The 20,494-nt window shown below is 41.9% G+C and overlaps 1 protein-coding gene and 1 pseudogene across 1 annotated transcript in view; one reads left to right on the top strand and one right to left on the bottom strand.

The window, feature by feature from the left end:
- The window catches only part of MALRD1 (MAM and LDL receptor class A domain containing 1), a 649,658-nt gene that overhangs the window by 130,928 nt on the left and 498,236 nt on the right, over positions 1 to 20,494 (top strand).
- Positions 6,222 to 9,068, bottom strand: LOC112670350 (bromodomain-containing protein 3-like; annotated as a pseudogene).

Below are 20,494 nucleotides of genomic sequence, written 5' to 3'. Positions count from 1 at the left end.
AGTTTATGCTCTTTTCTATAAGCCTAACTGCAGAATAAACCTAAATTTATTAATTATCGAGCATCTTATTTTTTTATTAAGTGCATATTCATAAATAAGTCCTTGTAGAAAGAAGGGTATCTAGTTGTTTTCTTCTTAGTAAACTGGATTTTCATTGTCGTCTTCATATTGTCCTCAAGTTATAATTTAGACACTGTTTTGCAGTGAACAAACACAGTCCCTTGACAGAAGTGATTGTAAAAGACTGGAATGAGCAGTTGTTGAGGTAAAAGTTTCATCATTACTATGACATAAAACCAAGAAATGGAGAAAAAGTCCATTCCTTCCCATTTATGGAGTCACTGATCACTGGGGGAAAATATATATTTTTTGTAGACAAGTAAAATCTGGTAAATAACCCATGGTATTTTGAAGAATCTTTGCTGTAGATAATTATGTTGCTAGATTAGAGAAATTCACGTCAGTAGAAATAAATAATAAAACATAAAGTATATAATATGGAGTCAAGACAAAAAATAAAAGATTTTTCTTATTTGAAAATTCTATTGAGAATAAGATCTGTATTTAATAAGAAAGTATTTTTCTATGATTATTCAAGATTAAATTTCAATAAGTTACATTATTAAGGATGTCTATGGAGAGAGTAGTTTTTTTTCCTGTGTCTTTACTTTGAGCTCCTTTGGATTTTATTTTTCTGCAAGATCATTGTTCTTCACTCTAAAAATTATAAATTAGAACTATAAGGGGCGTTTTTTGTTTTTGTTTTTGCTTGCATGTCAGAACTTCTCAAGTCTTTTTCTTTCTCCCATAAGTATCCCTCTGGTCCATTTTGCTTCTATTTTCATACTAGCAGTGTGTATGAAAAGTATAAGAAGAGACAATGATCCTTCCCTAGTCAACACCAAGTTTTCTTAGCAGCCCACGTCTCCTTGCCTTGCAGAACTTTACCATGTAGATAGTGAAATTTACATTTCCTTTCAGTGTTGATAGAAACTTCTCTGTTTGGAATAGAGATTTAAAGATACCTGAAATCTATACCTGGGGTACAGATTTAAAGATGCCTGAAGATACCATATGATAACAATATAAATACCACAGTCATAAAGCACTTATTTTGTACCTGACATTCTTTGAAGTATATTTATATGTATTAACTAACTTACAGTTCAGAAAAGTAAGGTGTAAAGAGAATGCATGTCATGGCTACTTTTACACAGTTACTTCAGGTTAGAGGTAGTAGGGTGAAATGGATCTTAGGGTTGTTTTTCAAGTCACTAAGTCTTCCAGGGCAATTAAATTTGTAAGGTTCTCCAATAGTATAACCCCCTTCACACCATGGGCAGTTAAAAGGAAGTTTTAAAATAGGCTACTATTTCTTAATTTCCAGTGACTCTATTTTAAGAGTGTTTGAGCATTTCCATCATTTTGCTAGGTTTGTATGGTAGACGTAGGAGTTTTTCCTTTAGGGACAAATAATCTAGTAAGGGAATCTAAATACAAGTGCATAAAAGAAGCCATAATAATCTATTGCCCATAAAATATAGTTGTTAAGAATAACTATTTAATACCTACTAAAAGAAAGTGTGCAGAGGATGCAAAGATGTTAGTATATTTGCCCTGCTGTGGAATAGTTTACAGTTTAGATGAGAGGATGAAAAATACACACAAAATTATAATGAATAGAAAAAGCTGATTTGGCTCTATTGATAATAAGGGATGGTCTAGATCGGAATCTTTAGGAGTCAAAGATAAGGAACACAAGAGGGGCATTAATGAAAACTTTGGGGGCAGCCCTGGTGGCTCAATGCTTTGGCACCTGCCTTCAGTCCAGGGCCTGATCCTGGAGACCCGGGATCGAGTCCCACGTCGGGCTCCCTGCATGGAGCCTGCTTCTCCCTCTGCCTGTCTCTCTCTGTTTCTCTCTGTCTCTCATGAATAAATAAATAAAATCTTAAAAAAAAAAAAAAGAAAACCTTGGGAATAAAGACATTTCTTGACTGCATTTGGAAATTCCATAGAGCTCAGGAGACGTTGGCTGGAAGCATGGTTTTCAGTTGTGGAAATGAATTGTTGCTAAAAGTGAGAGTGAGGCAGGTTGGCTAGAGAGGGTCTACCTGGGGAGATAATTTTATATCAGGTAAAAGAGTGGGTACTTCGGGAGGACACCTGGAGGGATAGGATAGTAACAGGAAGCAGGTGTTATATGACATTTGTCTTAAGGAACTCCATTCATTCATTAATATTTGTCAGGCACTATACTTGATTCTATAGATGTTTACAGAGTGAACAAGACATATGTGTTTCCTCCCTTCATAGAGATTTCAGTCTAGTGGGGAGAACTATGTTACACTCATGTATACATAATTCCGATCTTGATGAGCAGTATATGAGTTACACAGTAGCCTGTGAAATTTACAGATTGGCTCAATGATTAGCACTAGTGTGGTGAGAGCAGGATGTAAAAATGCATTAACCTCTCCCTTTTTTTCTTTAAGATTCTTTTTTTTAGAGTAGTTTTAGGTTCACAGAAAAGTTGAAGGGAACAGTGATTTCCTTTATAGCCCCTGTCCTGATCCTTGCATAACGTCCCATTATCTACATCCCTAACCAGACTGAGACATTTGTTACACCTGATGAACCTACTCTGACACATCATGATCATCTAAAGTCCATGATGTACCTTAGGGTTCACTATTGGTGTACACTGTATAGCTTTAGACAAATGCGCAACAACATGTATCCAGCATTATAGTATCACATAGATTATGTGCACTGCCCTAAAAATCCTCTGTGCTCTGACTGTTCATCCTTCTCCTGCCCCTAAATATTGGCAACCACTTATCTTTTCACTATCTACATAGTCTTCATTTTTTTTTTTTTTTTTTTTTTTTTTTTTTTTTTTTTTGGTACTACATAGTCTTCATTGCCTTTTCTAGAATGTTATATAGTTGGAATCATACAATTTATAGCATTTTCAGATTATCCTTTTTCACTTAGTAATATGCATTTGTTTCCTCCATGTTTTTTCATGTCCTGTAAGTTCATTACTTTTTAGTGTTGAATAGTACATTGTCCAATATTCCATATGAATAAAGCTGTTGTAAACATCCATGTGCAGGTTTTCGTGTGGACATAAGCTTTTAATTCTTTTGAGTAAATTCCAAGGAGCATCCCTGCTGGATCATATTATAAGTATATATTTTGTTTTATAAAAACCTGCCAAAATGTCTTCTAGAATGGTTGTAGTGTTTTTGTTTTCTCACCAGCAATGAATGAGAGTTCCTGTCGCTTCACATCCTTACCATCTTTTGGTATTGTCAGTGTTCTGGATTTTAGCCATTCTAATAGATGTTTAGTGGTATCTTGCTTTAACTTGCATTTCCTTGATGACATATGATGTGGAAAGCATCTTTTCACATGCTTATTTGCCTAATTATATATATAATTTTTGGTAAAGTGTCTCTTCTGGTCTTTGGCCTATTTTTTAATTATATATATATATATAAAGGTTTTATTATGAAAACAAAACAAATACCCCAGGAGAAGGGTCCTTGATTACCAGAAACATCAAAGAGTACTTTCTACCATTTTTATTCTGTTGTGTTGAGGCCAGCATTGCAATAAAGAAGCTAAATAGTTTCGGACTCATTTTCAGTAACTGACATTTACAGGAATATACTAGAAACGGCACTAGAAAGTTTTTAAGAAAAAGTTACAGTAAACTTGCAGGCACATCATACAGAAAAGTAACATTTTAAATATAAAAAAAGAAAACTTCCGGAAGCGTTATGCCAGTCCTGGGGACCAGGTTACACTGCATCCTTCTCTGGGGGGGGGGGTTTCCCAGAGGGCTGTCACAGACGTGGTTGTGGCAGAACAAAAACAGAAACAAAAAGAAGACATACCTTACAGTTTGTAAGCAAGATGACGCGCCCCAGCACGAGCAGGGGTCTCTGCCGCCACCCCCGGCCTCCAGGGCTCCCGTGAGGCCCACCTACTAAGCACACGGTTCCTTCCCGCAAACATCCACAGGCTGACTCGAGGGGGCCGAGGATATCTCTGAAGAGAAATCGGCTTTGAAGTGTGCACGGAAAGCCTCAAGAAGCCACAGCACCGTCCAGCTACACGCTCCGAATGGATGGCAGCCCTCTGCCGTGGCGGCCAGCGGCCTCCTCCCGGGGGCGAGGGACAGAGGTGTTCCAGAACCCGTGTGTCCCGCGCAGCCAGCGGGTGACCAAGTGCTCTGAAACGCTCCCACTGTGCCGGGGGCGAGGACCACACGCTCCCCACCAACCTAAGGGCTCACACAGGCCACCGCCCCCGCTAGGCCTGCAGCTGGACAGGTGCTCCACGGGACCCCCGCGCCCCCAGGCACCCTCTGCTCAGGGACGTGCGCTCGCTGCACGTTGCCAGAGATCCTGCTGTAAGACCATCCGTCGTGTCATGTATTAATTCCTTAAAGTCCTAGTTTAAATATTCCATTACCGATCTGCTTAGAAAACACCTTTGAAACACAAGGGTAACTCTAAAAAATGTTAAGTTGGGATCCCTGGGTGGCGCAGCGGTTTGGCGCCTGCCTTTGGCCCAGGGCGCGATCCTGGAGACCCGGGGTCGAATCCCACGTCGGGCTCCCGGTGCATGGAGCCTGCTTCTCCCTCTGCCTGTGTCTCTGCCTCTCTCTCTCTCTCTCTCTCTTTCTGTGACTATCATAAATAAAAAGAAATAAAAATAAAAAAAATAAAAAATGTTAAGTTGAAAATCCACATGTATTTTTATTACAAACAAAACTTAATGAAAAGTTTAACAAACTGGCTCAACACTCACCAAGCGTCAGAATCACCAGCAGTAAGAAACATGGTAACCCGCCACCCGCTGCTTCATCGGTTCCATGTCCGGCAAGGGCATCTGTGATCCTAAGGGCCGGTGGAACCTGAATCCACTTTAGGATTTTTACAGACTGCCCCCTACTAGGATATTGATGACCCGAACCTCCCACCCACTCCAACCACCTGGAAACTCACCACCGGACCACAGGCCAGGCCACCTGCAGCTCCGTCCCCAGCACCCACTTCCAGGAAGTCCTCGCAGGGAGGTCTGGGACAGTGCCCTGTTATTTCTGTGCTAATGGGAAAACGCTCAAGCAGGGAGCCCAGTGTGGTCTTCAGGGAGCAAACCCTCCTGTGGCCAGAGGCTCTTCCACCCCCGTGAGAGTCTGGCCAGGCCCCTGTCGCTGGCTGGAAGGCTGCACTGGAAGGCTGCACAGGGCCGCAGGGCCCCTGCCCTGGGGGTTGGGAGGTTAGGGGTACCCCCTTGGGGGTCCTGGACGGCCGACCCCTGGCACTCTCGGCGGAAGCCACAGTGCTCCAAGCTCAGGCAGGCAGTGCGGGGTGTCCCTGCACTCAAAGGCTGCAGGGCAGCCTCTGGAAAAAATAAAACCGAAACATAACCTTCTGTTAAACTCTGTTTATTATTATTATTATTATTATTATTATTATTATTATTATTTACAATAGAAAGTTAAAAATCAAGACTTAGATTTACTATACATTTTTTTCTCTCAGATTACAAATTTTATATTATATAACTGGGGTTCCCTAAATTGATTTCTTTTAAAACAGTCCTAAAGAGACCAGAAGTGAGTACAAAAGAACTCAACACACAAAATGTGAAGACCGAGAATGCGCTGCAGCTGGAAGTTGTCTACACCCACACGTCTCCCAATCCCACATGTGGGCCGGGAGGACACACAGAGCCCTGTGGGGCAGGGCTGGGGAGGGCGATTGTGCAGAGGAGACAGCACCGGACAGGCGCAGGAGGCCAGCACCTGGAGGCCACGGGTCTGCCATCGGAGCAGGGTCTGGGGCTCTCCTCCAACCACTGAAAAGGCCTGCATTTCTTTTTCTTTCTTTTTTTTTTTTTAATGCATTTCTTTTGCAGTTTTTTTTTCTAAACCACCAATGATGTTAATAAATAAAGTGTTCATGGGCCCCTGAGTGTGCAGCAGCGGCAGCTCACGAGTTGGGGACACACCATGGGGCTGGACTTTCGTAGAAAATTGCTGAACCTTACAAAAAAGTCTCCTTTAGTTTTTTTTTTTTTTAATCTTTTTTTTTTTTTTTTTCCAGTTGAGGTAAAAGTTTCAGTGTATGGAAAGCTGCGCGTGGCACAGGCGGCCCCCCGTATTCCCTCCCAGGAGCTCCCGACGCCCCTCTCTCGGTGCCCATCCGCCTCTCCCCACCGCTGCAGAAGCCCGGACTGGAGCCCGCAGCACCTCCACAGTCCCCTCACCCTGCAGCAAGAGGTGACCCCGGCCGTGGGGCTGAGCTGAGGGGACACAGACATCGCCTGTTTGCAAAGCTGACAGCCCATGGTGCAGTACCATCTCAGAGAAACTTCCTTTCAAACAATGCTTTCTGGAGCTACAGACCAGGTTGGGCATAAGAAAGGGGTTTTGCAAGAAACTTCAGATCACATCTGACATGGTTTTTTTTTTTTAATTTTTATTTATTTATGATAGTCACACAGAGAGCGAGAGAGAGAGGCAGAGACACAGGCAGAGGGAGAAGCAGGCTCCATGCACCGGGAGCCCGACGTGGGACTCGATCCCGGGGCTCCAGGATCGCGCCCTGGGCCAGAGGCAGGCGCCAAACCGCTGCGCCACCCGGGGATCCCTGGATTCCGTAACACTGAGTTTTAAAGAAAACCTGCAGGCGCGGAACCAGAGCAGCAGATCAACCAGAGCAAGGGACACTGCAGAGTTTCGGCGGGTGCGACTTCGCTGGTTTTGTCCTGATGTGCGAGTCCAGCGCTCAGTCTGAGTCGCTGCAGTGGAGCTGGATCCGCCGAACTGCTGCTCCCGGACCGAGGAGCTGCTGCTGCTGAGCCGGGCGGCCCTCCCGAGGGCGCAGAGCCCGCTTTCTCCTCCTTGGCAGGCTTCTCGTTGTTGTTCAGCTGCCCACGGACGTCCTGCCGCGCGTCTCCGACTCCTTCCTTTCCTGAGCTAACTCCTCCTTGGACTTGGCCGCCTGCTTCTTCCCGCTCGTGGAGAAAGGCTCCCTTTGCTTTTCCTGTCAACAACACTTGCTCCCGCACAGTGGTGGGTTTCAGAGGCTCAAAGTCAATCTCTCTCTGCTCAGGCCTGGGTCCCTGAGCGAGGGCTCCGGGACTGGATGAAGTGGACCCCGCAGCCCCGTGTCCCCGGGCAGCCGGGTGGTCTAGGCTGAGCTGGCGCCCTCGGCCTAGCTCACGGGCAGGCCTTGCTCCTCCTCTCCGGGTCGTCGAGGCCGATGCCTGCTTGCCGCCCTGCTTCGGCTGCCTGCTGGCCTGGCCGCGCTGCCGGCCTTCTCGGCGGGAGCCCTCTTCGGTTGGGCCTGCTTGGCGGCGGGGCCCCCTTGGCCTTCTCGTCCTCAGACTTGGCCTTGTGCCTCTCCGTGTCCTCGTCTTCGTCCGCGTCCTCCTCCTTCTCCTCCTTTCCCTTCGGCTCCTTCTTCCTCTCTGGCTTGTTCCCGGGCCCGCGACAGGGCGGCGAGCTGCTCGTGCACAGCCTTCAGCTGCTCCTGCAGCTCCGCCAGCCGGGCCCGCTCCTCCTCCTCCCCCTCCTCCTCCTCCTCCTCCTCCTCCTCCTCCTCCTCCTCCTCCTCCTCCTCCTCCTCCTCCTCCTCCTCCGAGCTCTCCTCGCTGCTGCGGCTGCTCTCGGCGCCCCTGCTCAGCACGGGGGCTGCGGGCGCAGGCAGGGCCGGCGCCTCCCCCGGCTCAGCCGGCATCTTAGCAAACCGCACCTCGAACACGGCCGCAGCTTCCTGGCCACGGCCACCACCTTGTGGCCTGGGGGTTGTACTGGTAACAGCTGGAGAACATGAACCGGGTGTCAGCAGCAGAGCCCTGCGCGTCTGGGCACTCGCGACTGTCCGTCTTCTTGACAGTGCTGAGGTCCATCGGGTGCTCGGTGACGTCGTGGTAGTCGTGCAGCTCCAGGGCCTCGGCGTCCACCGGCTGGAGAAGGGCCAGGCGCAGGCCGCACGCTTCTTGCACGGCCTGTCCTCGAGGACGCTGTCACAGTGCCGCGAGTGCTCGGCAGCTCGCCCTTCCGGCCCGCATGCTGAGGCACCTCGCCGTCCTCTAGACCCTTCCAGGGCGGTGCGATGGGGCGGCCCCCACTCTCTCGCCGAGCCCCCACCTCGGCCTGCTTGGGGTCTGACGATGGCGGCGGCGATTCGCTCCGGCTCGCGGATGGAGTGGGCGTCGTGGTGGCTGCTTTCCGCTTTGCACCCTTTTCCTTGACGACAGGCGCTGTGGGAGGGACCACAGGGATGGATGATGGGCGTCGAGGGAGGGGGTGGGGCGGCGGCGGGGGCGCAGGGACCGACGTGATGTTTGCGGTAATGGTCGGCAGAGGGGGGGCAGCAATGACAGGCGTCTGGAGACAGTGGGGGGACGCTCTGGAAGGGGGTTGCTGGGGAGACAGAGGACACGGCCACCACTTGCTGCCCACCTGCACTCCGGGTTCCTGCGCCGCGTTCCGGCCTTTGCCCTTCGGAGCAGGGGGTAATAATTCAACTTCGTCCTGGGGCACCTGGGCCACTCTCTGCAGAAAAATTTTCTCTAAGGCTTGGGCCGTTAGCACTGTGTCATCTGTGGGCTTGTAAATGTAACAATTTGTAAACATGGTGTGGAAGTCCTGCATACATTCGCCGGCGCTCCAGTAATAATTATTTTCTAGTCTCTTCTGAATAGTCCCCATAGCCATCGGGTGTTTATGATTTTATGGTAATCGGGCAGGTTTAGCTTGATTGCATCCACGGGCTGGTAGAAGGGCCAGGCGAGCTGGTGATTCCAGGGCGTCTTTACCACCACGTTCTGCGCGTACTGCAGCTGCTTGGTCTTGCGGCCAGGCTTGGCGGGGTTGGAGACCTCCCGCGGGTTCCCCGGGATCCCCGCGGGCGCGACCGTCCTGGTGGTGGACATCCTCCGCGGCTCGCTCACTGGCCGTCACAGCAGCGGCTCAGGGAGGCCCTCGCTTCCACTGCGCTCCTTTTGGAGGCCTGACATCCCCTTTGTAGGCCCAGCCAGGCAGCACTTGGCCTCGGCGGCTCCGACGGCCGTCCCTCCGCTCCCTATATAGATTCTGGATAACAGTTCTTTACTAGATGGTTCTTTTGTAAATATTTTCTCCAACTCTGTGCTTTGTCTTCTTATTCTCTTGACATTGCTGTTTGCAGAACAGAAAATTTTAATGGAGTCCAGTGTATCAGTTATTTCTTTCATGGATTGTGCCCTGGTGTTGGATCAAAATCATAGCCATACCCAAGTTCACCTGCATTTTCTCCTACATTATCTTGCAGAGGTTTTATAATTTTGCATTTTATATTTAGAATATTTATAAATAGAATGTGATCTATTTTGAGTTTTATATTTGTGAAGGATGTGAAGTCTGTGTCGGGACTCAGTTTTTTTGCATGTGGTGTCCAGTTTTACATTATCATTTGTTGAAAATACTGTCATTTTCTTTCATTGTGTTGTCTAGTCCTTTGTCAAGATCCATTGACTATATGAATCTCATTAACTTTTAAAAGGATGTGATAGAATGAATTTGAATATCTAAGTGAACATAAATGGGAGGTTCCAAACAGAAGAAATGGACTGTGGTAAGGCATTGAAATGAGTGAGGAGGAAAGGAATCTTGATTTATTAAAGAAACTGTGATAGTTTGAGCATATGTGCAAGAGAAGCATAGAGATTGTTGAGTATTAGCTTAACCATGGTAAGACTATTATACTAAATAATAGGAAAGCCATTTAAGGATTTTTATGCAATTGCATGAATTTTAAAGGTCTTTAAGTGTTTATACTTCGGCAGTGTGTAGAATGTATTGAAGGGGAAAGTAGGGAAATAATGGTTTCAGTTGGGAGGCTTTAAGAGGAAAGGTAAGAGATTATCATGAACAGAAGTGACATGGAAGAGATAGGTCATAATAAAAATTTAATAAGTAGAATAAAGAAACACTTGGCTGAGTTTTGGGAGAAAGGGAAAAGGGATGTTTTAAGTAATACTCCTGAATTTTTATCTTGACTTCTAAGATATAGATTGAGGGGGGTGGGGAGCAGGAGGGAGGAAGGAGATCATTACTTTTTTTTTTTTTTTGGCACTAATAAGAGAACAGTGCATTAGAGAAACAATATTTGGATTTATTGACATAAATAATTGAAGCTTTGATACTTTACTGGATTTACCTGGGTGAGAGTAAGGTCCAGGGTTCTTAACTAAAACTTTGACATGGCAGACCATTTAAAATTTTCCATTCTAGCTGAAGTCTGAAAAATGAAGTCTCCTCTATTCAAAGGAGAGAGGTTATTAAGTGTAAATATAAAGAAGGATAAAGGGTCAAATACTAAACCCTAAGGAGAAGCTCATAATTAAGGAAATGTAAGGAAAGATAAGCCTTTGAAGAAAAATTAGAAGTGGATGAACTATTAAGTAGGGTTGTTTTGGGATACCAGCAAATAGGTCTAACTCTTAAATAGAACCAAGAATTTGATGAAAATGAGAAAGGAGAAAATTTCATATTAGAAAAAGGAATGTCACTAGTGCTCGTTTTTTGAGTACCTGCTATATAACATGCATGATCTGAGATCCCACAGTAAGCAAAAATGCAGATATTCCTTTGCTCTCAGAGCCTGCTTCCTAATTGGGGAGAGGCTGAACCTATAATAAATGAGTAAATTACATATTTTTGAAGGGCATAATGCTGAAGAAAAAAAAAAAGTCCTGGTAAGGGTAATGGGGAAATGATGTGGTTGGCAGAGAACTTTGCAAACTTAAATAGGGTGGTCATAGTAGATTTCAATGACACACTGATTTAAAGCAAAGACTTGAAAAGATAAGGAAATAAATCTTAAGGATATTTTAGGTAAAAGTGTTCCAGGCACAAAGAAAGAATTGAAACAGGAGCATACTGAGTTGAGCATACTGAGTTGAGCAATAGCAAGGGGACCAGTGTGGCTGGAGGAGAGTGTTTATGGGAAAAAAATGATCAAAAAAGCAAGTGAAAATTGTATCTTTTCATCTCTTTTCACTTTTATTGAGAGATAGTTGACACACATCACTGAATGAGGTTTAAGGTATACATCATAGCGTCTTCCTTTCTTTAGTTTACCTAATTGTGAGAATACAATATATAATACATAAACAAAGTATGTATTAGTTGACTGTTTATACTATTAGTAAGGCTTCCAGTCAACGGTAAGCTATTACGAGTTTGCCTCTTAATTTTGGAAAGTTAAATTTTATATGCAGATTTTCAACTATGTGGAGGGTCACACCTCTAAATCCCTCGTTGTTCAGGAGTCAACCATATATGCCACAACTGCTCTAACCATTCCTCCATCATTGGACACTTAGATTGTTTCCCTGTTTCCGCTATTATAAATAATGCTGCTGTGTATCGGGAGGTTCATTTATCTTTTCTTGTGTTTTCAATTCCTTTGGATATATTCCCAGAAATGGACTGTAACTAGTTCTATTTTTAATTTTTGAGGAGCCTTCATTCTGTTTTCCACAGTGGCTGTACCAGTTTACAACACCCCCCCCCCCCCCAAGGGTGCACAAGTGTTCTCTTTCCTCTACATCCATACCAGCATTTGTTATCTTTTGTCTTTTGGATGATGGCCATTCTAACAGGCATGAGGTGGTATCTCATTGTAGTTTTAATATGTATTTCCCTAATGACTAGAGGTGTTGAACATCTTTTCATATACCTGTTGCCTATCTGTGTATCTTTTTTTGAAAAATGGTTATTAGGTTTTTTACTCATTTTTAAATTGGGTGATTTTTCTGCCATAGAGTTATGTGCATTATTTATTTGGTTTGGCTATTAATCCCTTATCAGATATATGGTTTGTGAATATTGTTTCCCCGTTCTGTAGGTTGTCTTTTCAATAGTTGATGGCTTCCTCAGGTGTGAAGAAACTTTTTAGTGTGATGTATTCCCACTTGTCTATTTTTTATTTTTTGGTTACATTTTAGGTGTGATTTCCAAAATATAATTACCAAGACCAGTGTCAAGGAGCTTTTATCCTGTATTTTACTTCTAGGAGTTTTATGGTTTCAGGTCTCACAGTAAAGCATTTATTTAATTTTGAGTTAATTTTGTGAGTGGTGTAAGCTATGGGTCCAGTTTCATTCTTTTACATGTGAGTATCCATTTGCTCCAACATCATTTATTGAAGAATTGAAGACAATTCTTCATTGGGCATTCTTGACTCACTTCTCAAATATTTGTTGACCATATATGCTTGTATTTGTTTCTGATTCCTTATTCCATTGGTCTCTTTGCTTCTGTGCCAGTATTCTACTGTTTTAGTGACCATGGCTTTATAATAAATATAACAAAATCAGGAACAAGAATGCCTCATGCCTTGTTCTTTCTCAGGATTTCTTTGCCTTTTTTTTTTTTTTTTTGGCTTCATATAAATTTTAAGTTTTTTTTTCTATTTTTGCTAAAAAAAAAAAAGTCACTGGAATCTCAATAGGGACTGCATTGATCTATAGATAGTTTTTGGTAGTATTGACATTTTAATAATAGTGATTCTTCCAGTCCAGGAACATAGGATACCTTTCCTTTTTTTTTTTTTTTTTTAAGACTTTATTGATTTATTCATGAAAGATACAGAGAAAGAAACAGAGACACAGGCACAGGCAGAGGGAGAAGCAGGCTCCATGCAGGGAACCCAACGTGGGACTTGATCCTGGGTCTCCAGGATCACACTCTGGGCCGAAGGTGGCACTAAACTGCTGAGCCACCTGGGCTGCCCTACCTTTCCATTCATTTATGTCTTCTTCAATTGCTTTCATCATTGTCTTACAGTTGTTAGCATAGATCTTTCACTTCCTTAAATTTATTCCTAATTATTTTATTGTTTCTCATGCAATTATAAATTGGATATGTTTCTTTATTTCCTTTTCAGAAAATTTGTTATTATAGAAATTTTATTTTGTATGTCAATTTTGTGTCTTACAACTTGGCTCAATTTGTTGATTATTTTAACAGTTTTTTGGTTGAATATTTAGGATTTTCTCTATACAAAAACATGTTATTTGCAAATAGAGACTATTTTACTTCTACCTTTTGAATTCTGATGCCTTTTCTGTTTGTTGACTAATTGCTCTAGCTAGGACTTTTAGTACTATATTGAAGAGGAGTGGTGAGAGTGGGCACTTTATCTTGTTCCTGATTTTGGAAGAAAAGCTTTCAACCTTTCACCATTGAGTGTGATATCAGCTATGGGCTTGTCAATATGGCCTTTATTATTTTGAGGTATGTTACTTCCATACCTCATTTGTTAACTGTTTTTCTTATGAATGACTGTTGGATTTTGTCAAATGCTTTTTCTGTGTCTATTGAGATGATAATAGGATTCTTTTCTTTCACTCTATTAATGTGATGTATCACATTGATCAATTTCCATATTTTGAGCCATCCTTTCATCCCAGGGATAAATCCAAGTTGATTATGGTGAATGGTCCTTTTAATAGGCTGCTGATATCTTTTCTAGTATTTTGTTGAGAATGTTCCCATTTATAATCATCAGGGATATTGGCCTATAGTTTTCTTTTTTAGTAGGGTTCTCATCTGTCTTTGAGAACGAAGATAGTGCTGACCTCATAAGGCTTATTTGGGGATGTTCTCTACTTTTTGTTTTTTTTGGAGAAGTTTGAGAATATTGGTATATTAATTCTTAGAAGTTTAGTAAAATGTACCAGTGAAGCCATCTGGTTCTAGGCTTTTCTTCATAGGAACTTCTTTTTCTGTTTGTTTGTTTTTTTAATTTTTACTTATTTATGATAGTCACAGAGAGAGAGAGAGAGAGAGAGAGAGAGGGGCAGAGACATAGGCAGAGGGAGAAACAGGCTCCATGTACTGGGAGCCCAACGTGGGATTCGATCCCGGGTCTCCAGGATCCAGGATCGCGCCCTGGGCCAAAGGCAGGCGCCAAACCGCTATGCCACCCAGGGATCCCTTTCTTTCTCTTTCTTTCCTTTGTTCTCTGTTTCCTTCCTTCCTTCCTTCCTTCCTTCCTTCCTTCCTTCCTTCCTTCCTTCCTTCCTTCCTTCTTTCCTTCCTTCCTTCCTTCTTCCTTTTCTGATTCACTCTCCTTACTAGTAATTAGTCTAGACAGATTTTCTATTTATTCCTGATTCCATTTTAGTAAGTTGTATGTTTCAAAGAAATTTTTTATATCTTCTCAGTTGTCAGTTTCCTGGTGTATAGTTGTTTGTAGTAACCTTTTATGAATTTTTGTACCTTTGTGGTATTCATTGTCATATCTCCTTTTTCACTTATAATTTTGTAATTTGAGTTATTTTATTTTTCCTGTTAAAAATGTATCAATTTTATCTTTTCAAAGAAATAACTCTTAGGTTAATTTTTTTTCTATTGTTTTTAATTTCTCCATTTCATTTATTTCTGCTCTAATCTTCATTGTTTTCCATTTTCTTTGCTAACTTTGGGCTCAGTTATTTTCTGGTTCATAAAGGATAGAGTTAGATTATTTATTTGGAATATTTCTTGCCTCTTAGTGTAGGCATTTATTGGTATGAATTTTCCTCCTAGAAATGCTTTTGCTCCACCCCTTAATTTTTATAATGTTTCCATTTTCATTTGTCTCACAGAACTTTTATTTCACCTTTTTTTTTTTTTGGATTCATTGATTGTTCAAGAATGTGTTATTTAATTTCTGAGTATTCATGAATTTTCCTGTTTTCCTTATTTTCAACTTCTATTTTCACATCATTGTGGTCAGAGAAAAATATTTGATATGGTTTTAATTTTCTCAAATTTGGTAAGGCTTGTTTTATGGCCTACCATATAGTCTATGCTAGACAACGTTCCATGTGCACTTAAGAAGAATGAATTTGGCTGTTATTGCATAGAATGTTTTGTATATGTCTAAGTCCATTGGGCCTCTAGTGTTGTTCAAATCTGCTATTAACTTACAGATTCCTTGGATAATCTACTATTGTTGAGCGTAACATGTTAAAGTCTTTAACTGTTATTGTATTAGTGTTTATTTCTCCTCTTATCTCTGTTCTTTTTTGCTTTATTTATTCAGATGCTTTGATGTTGGTTCCATAAATATCTAGTTGTTATATCTTGTTGATGTATTGACCCCTTTATCATTAAATAATGACCTTTTTGTTCTCTCTTTTTATAATTTTACTTTGTTTTTTTCTTTTTTTCACATATTTTACTTATTTACTTGAGAGAGGGAGAGCATGAGTAGGGGCAGAGGGAGAGGGAGAAGCAAATTCCCTGCTGGGGACTCTGGGGATTATGACCTGAGCCCAAAGCATACACTTAATTGACTGAGCCATCCAGGTGCCTCTCTTTTTTATGATTTTAAAGCCTCTTGGTTTGATATAAATGCAGCTATTCCTGCCTTTTTTTTTTTTCTCATTACCATTTTCTTGAAATATCTCTTCCTTTCCTTTTAGTTGCAGTCTATGTGCATCTTTGAGGCTAAAGTATTAGATCTTTCTTTTCTTTCTCTTTTAAATTCATTTAGCTATTCTGTCTTGATTGGAGAATTATTTACATTTAAAGTAGCTATTGATAGATCAGGACTTATTTTTGCCTTTTAAAAACTTGCTTTTGGGATGCTGGGTGGCTCTGTGGTTGAGCATATGTCTTTGGCTCAGGGCGTGATCCTAGGGTCCTGTGATTGAGTCTTGCATCTGGCTCCCCATGGGGAGTCTCCTTTTCCCTCTGCCCATGTCTCTCCCTCTCTCTCCATGTCTCTCATGAATAAATAAATAAAATCTTTTAAAAAAATGTTTTCTGGTTGTTCTGGAGATGTATTGTTCCATGTTTTCTTTTTTGTTTTAATGTCTTTTGGTACTAGTATCCTTTGCCTTCTTTGTCCTGTTCTTTTGTGTGATTGCTACAGTTTTTTTCTTTGTGGTTTTCATGGGCTTACATAAAACATCTTAAAATCACAAACCCTATTTTAAGCTGATAACAACTTTACTTCCTGAAATTCCTAAAGTTGATACTTCTACTTCTTCTCCCCCTCATATTTTAGGTAATTTCTTATAAAATTTACATATTTTTTGTATTTGTAACTAATAACAATTACTGTAGTTATTGTATTTTTACTACCTTTATTTTAACTTTTAAAGTAGAGTTGTAAGTGAATGATGCACCACCATCACCATATTACAGAATCTAACCTTTACTGTTTACTATTACCAGTGAGTTTTATACTTTCTTTTTTTTTTAATTTTATTTATTTATTCATGAGAGACACAGAGAGAGAGGCAGAAACATAGACAGAGATGTAGGCTCCATGCAGGGAGCCTACATGTGGGACTCCAGGGACTGATGTGGACTCGATCCCGGGACTCCAGGATCATGCCTTGGACCACAAAGGCAGACGCTTAACCACTGAGACACCCAGGCATCCCTATACTTTCTTTTTATATTTTTATAAGGCTTATGTTTTACTTTTACTCAGAATTCCCTTAGTGTTTCTTATAAGGCAAGTATAGTGATAATGAACTCCCTCATCTTTTGTTTGGAAAAGTCTTTATTTCTCCATTTCTAAAGGACAGCTCTGCTGGGTATAGAATTCTTAATTATTCTTCAATATTTTGAATATGTCATCCCATTTTGTCCTGTCCTAAAAAGTCTTTGTTGAGAAATCTGCTTATAGTCATAGAAGTTCCTGTGTATGTACTTTTCTCTTTTTTCCTTAATGCTTTTAAAATTGTTTCTTTGGCTTTGACAATTTAATTGGTCCTTTTTGGTACAGCTTTTTTCAAAGTCAGCCTATTTCAGGTCTTTTGAGCCTTATGGTTCTGTATGTTCATTTCTCTTCCCAGGTTTGGGAAATTTTTAACCACTATTGCTTTCAGTTTGCTTCTGCCCTTTCTCATTCTCTTTTCCTGGAATACCCATTGTATTTATGAGTCCCTTAGGATTTTTTCACTCTTTCTCATTTTATCTTTTTGTTTCTCTGACTGGATAATTTTCCTATGTCTTATTTTTTAGGTCACTAATCTTTCATTCTGCATGGCTAAGTGTACTTTTGAAATTCTATTAACTACTTCAGCTCAATTACTATTTTTTTTAACTCTAGGATTTCTTTTTATTTCTGGGTTTGTTGGGTTTTTTTTCTGGTTGCTGTTTCTATGTCAATAAAACTTCTTGTTTTATTCATGGATTATTTTCCTAATTTCATTTAATTGTCTATGTGTTATTGTAGTTACCTAAAGTTAAGAAAATTATTATAAATCTGATAGTTCCTAGATCTTCATTTTTTTAGGGTCAGTTTTTAGAACTTTATTAGTTTCCTTTTTTTAAGATTTTATTTATTTATTCATGAGAGAGAGAGAGAGGCAGAGACACAGGCAGACAGAGAAGCAGACTGCATGCAAGGAGCCTGATGAGGGACTTGAACCTGGGAATCCAGGATCACACCCTGAGCAAAAGGCAGGTGCCCAACCACTGAGCCACCCAGGTGTCCCTATTAGTTTCCTTTGATGGTCTCATATTTACTTGGATTTTGTTATCTTTGATTTCGTACATTGGTATCTGCACACTTGAATAATTTGGCTCCTCTTCTAGACTCTATAGATTTGCTTTGGCAGAGATAGATCTTCAATAGTCACCTCAGTTTAGGTCACTAGGCATTGATTTTGGGAGGTGGTGCCTGCTATTATGGTCTAGTTTTTGGCAAGGCAACTTTCCAAGCTCTAAGTTTGGGTATAGGGAAAGAGGTGGAAATCTGTAAGATGTGCCCCCAGTTGCATGAATTTTCCATCTGGCTTACTAGATGGTCTGGACTGGGTACTACATTTAGTAGACAGGGCTGTAAATTCATTTCCTTTCACTAGCAGGGGAGGACCCAGTGTCCGCATGGCTCATTTGAGGGTACCTGAATCTACACAAGAGTGTGCACTGAATTTCTTGGTCATCTGCTCTGCAGATGTAGAAAGCCATGGGCTGTTCTCTCTTTTCAAGTGCAGCTAGAAGCAGAGCTTTTGGATGGCCTGTACAGCAGCTCCCCATGTGCTCTTGTTAGGTTCCCAGGTCACAAAAGTTGAAGGCTATATTAATATACTTGGGGCTATGAATTAGTTTCTCTGCCCAGGAGCAGTGGGAGGGGCACCTTTAAAGGTAATAAAGCTCTTTGTGTGTTATTTTATCCTGACCTGTGTCCCAAGTTCCCTGGCCAAATATCAGCCACTGGCTTTGCTCTGCTCACTGTTGTATATGCCTGTCTGTCTCTTGGCTACAGTATTGCTGGCTTGTTGTAGCTCCCATTTTTCACCAGCCCTTCTGGTCAGGTGGGGCTGGGAGATGCTATCCTCAGTGGTGGGGCTGTTTTAGTTCCCTTTTCTGAATGGGATGGGATGGTGCTGCTCCAGGCTTCTCTGCTTTTCTGTCTTTTGACTCAGTGAGAGCCAGAAGCTACTCTCAACCTTGGCTATGAGTTAATTCCTCTTCCTAGGTACAGCAGGCCACCCCTCTACACCTGGTACTGGCTTTGCTCTAGAGACAGTTAGCTCTGCCTTTCTGCTTATTGGCTTACACATTGTTGGTTACAGAGCTTCCAGATATCCTTGCCAGCCCTTCTGGTCAGATGGGACCTGGGAGCCACAGTGGGTGTGGCTGTGTTTCAGGTTACTTGCTTGGGTGGGGTTGGGAGGGGCGCCTCCTGGCCTTGCTCACATGTTCCCCAAACGAGTTTTTCTTCTGGGTGAGGCCATGATGCACCCTCAGCCTTGGCTGTGAATTAATTCCCCTGCCTGGGTGCAGCAGGGGAATTTTTCATACCCTGTACTGGCTTCGCCTTGGGGACTGTCAGAACCACCCACACACCTCTTGGTTGGAGTATTGCTGAGCTATACAGCTTTTAGGTTTTCTTGTCAGTGCCCTCTGGCAAGATGGACCAGAAGACAGTCTCCCCAGCAGATGGAGCTACAACTCCTTGCTTGGGTACAGTTTCTAGAGTCAGCAAAACTTGTATGAGAACCCAAATGAAGCAGACCTGTACTCCAGTGAGTTCTCTGGTCACAGTTTGTCCCAGACTTGGTTCTGGTGATGAGCAAAGCTGCTGGTTGGGGCCACTACTTGGATTACTAATCACTTGGGGAGTTGTAGTCATGAATTCCATCTGCTAAGATCTGTGTGTTGGTTATTGCAAGCCTCACAGTTTCCCCTGCAATTCTCATGGCATGGGACCAGAGTAGGGGCTCTCATGAAGTAATCTGCAGTGGTGGGGTGGTGGTGGTGGTGCTGATTGTCCCCTTGAGTTCTCTTCTTTTGGGGGGAACTGGAGGTTCAGGGAAGACCTTTCCATGTGGTGTTGCTCCTGTCTGGGAGAAAGACAAAGTAGTCAGAATATAGTTGCTTCTCTTACCCTTCTAATACAGTCTGTCTTGGTCTCTGTGATGCAGGGGATGTTTCAGTATCATCTCTGTATTCTAGGATTTTCTCAGCTGTGTCTTGTTTGTCAGTAGTTGTTTTTCTGAAGGGGAATAAAGCAGAAATGACCTATGTCAGCATCTTGTTGATGCCACTGTCTCTTAAATTTTCAGAGTTAGCAAGAATCTAAATTGATCTTCTTTGGGATACACACATACACACACATACATACATACACTATATATATTGGGCTATATATACACATACATAAATTGTGATATATGTATACACACATTTCCATATATGTATATATGGAAATATAAGTTAACTCAGGCTCATCAGGATCTCACAATTATATTTGGATTGTGAAATTTCATTAATGAGTACATGTTAATAATGGTAGTCATGACTATATTTGATTAGGTTAGTTTAAACAGATAGCTTCATATCTTAAGATCAACTGATTAGTAGCCTTAGTTACATTGGCAAAACTCCTTTGCCATGTAACATAACTTAATAATGTTATAACAGCAGGGTTGGAGACCATGAGGGCTATGTTACAAATCTGCTTACTGTAATTTAATCGCTGGTCCCTGTGATTCCTCTCATATACAAAATGCATTCACCTTTTCCCATGATTTCCAAGGATCTCACTCCATTATAGCCACAATAAAAAGCCTAAATCTTCAATTAAATCTAGTCTCTCTGTAAATCTAGAAATCATCACGCAAATTATCAAGTAAATGTGGTAGATCTCCTAGACACAATTCCTTCCATCTGTTAACCTGTGAAATTAACTATAGAAGTTATCTCCTTCCAAAATTCTTAACATATAATCATAGGACAGGCATCAGGATAACACCTGACATTTTAGTTAAAAAGGAGAGGGAGAATGGAAGGTAGAAAAAGAAATCACTGGTTCAAAGCAGTTTTGAAATGTAGCTGGGAAAAGTTGAGCTGGAGTTCTTTGATTTGGTTGTAAGATATGGGTTCTTACTTCTGTTGTCTGGACTCTTGGTTCCACCTTCTGAGTCATTCTTCCTTTTGCATGAAAAGTAGTATGTGTTTTCT

This window comes from Canis lupus, chromosome 2, assembly GCF_003254725.2.
Source record: "Canis lupus dingo isolate Sandy chromosome 2, ASM325472v2, whole genome shotgun sequence".
Classification (NCBI taxonomy): domain Eukaryota; kingdom Metazoa; phylum Chordata; class Mammalia; order Carnivora; family Canidae; genus Canis; species Canis lupus.
Note: the sequence above shows the minus strand (reverse complement) of the source record. Positions and strands in the feature narration are given on the sequence as shown.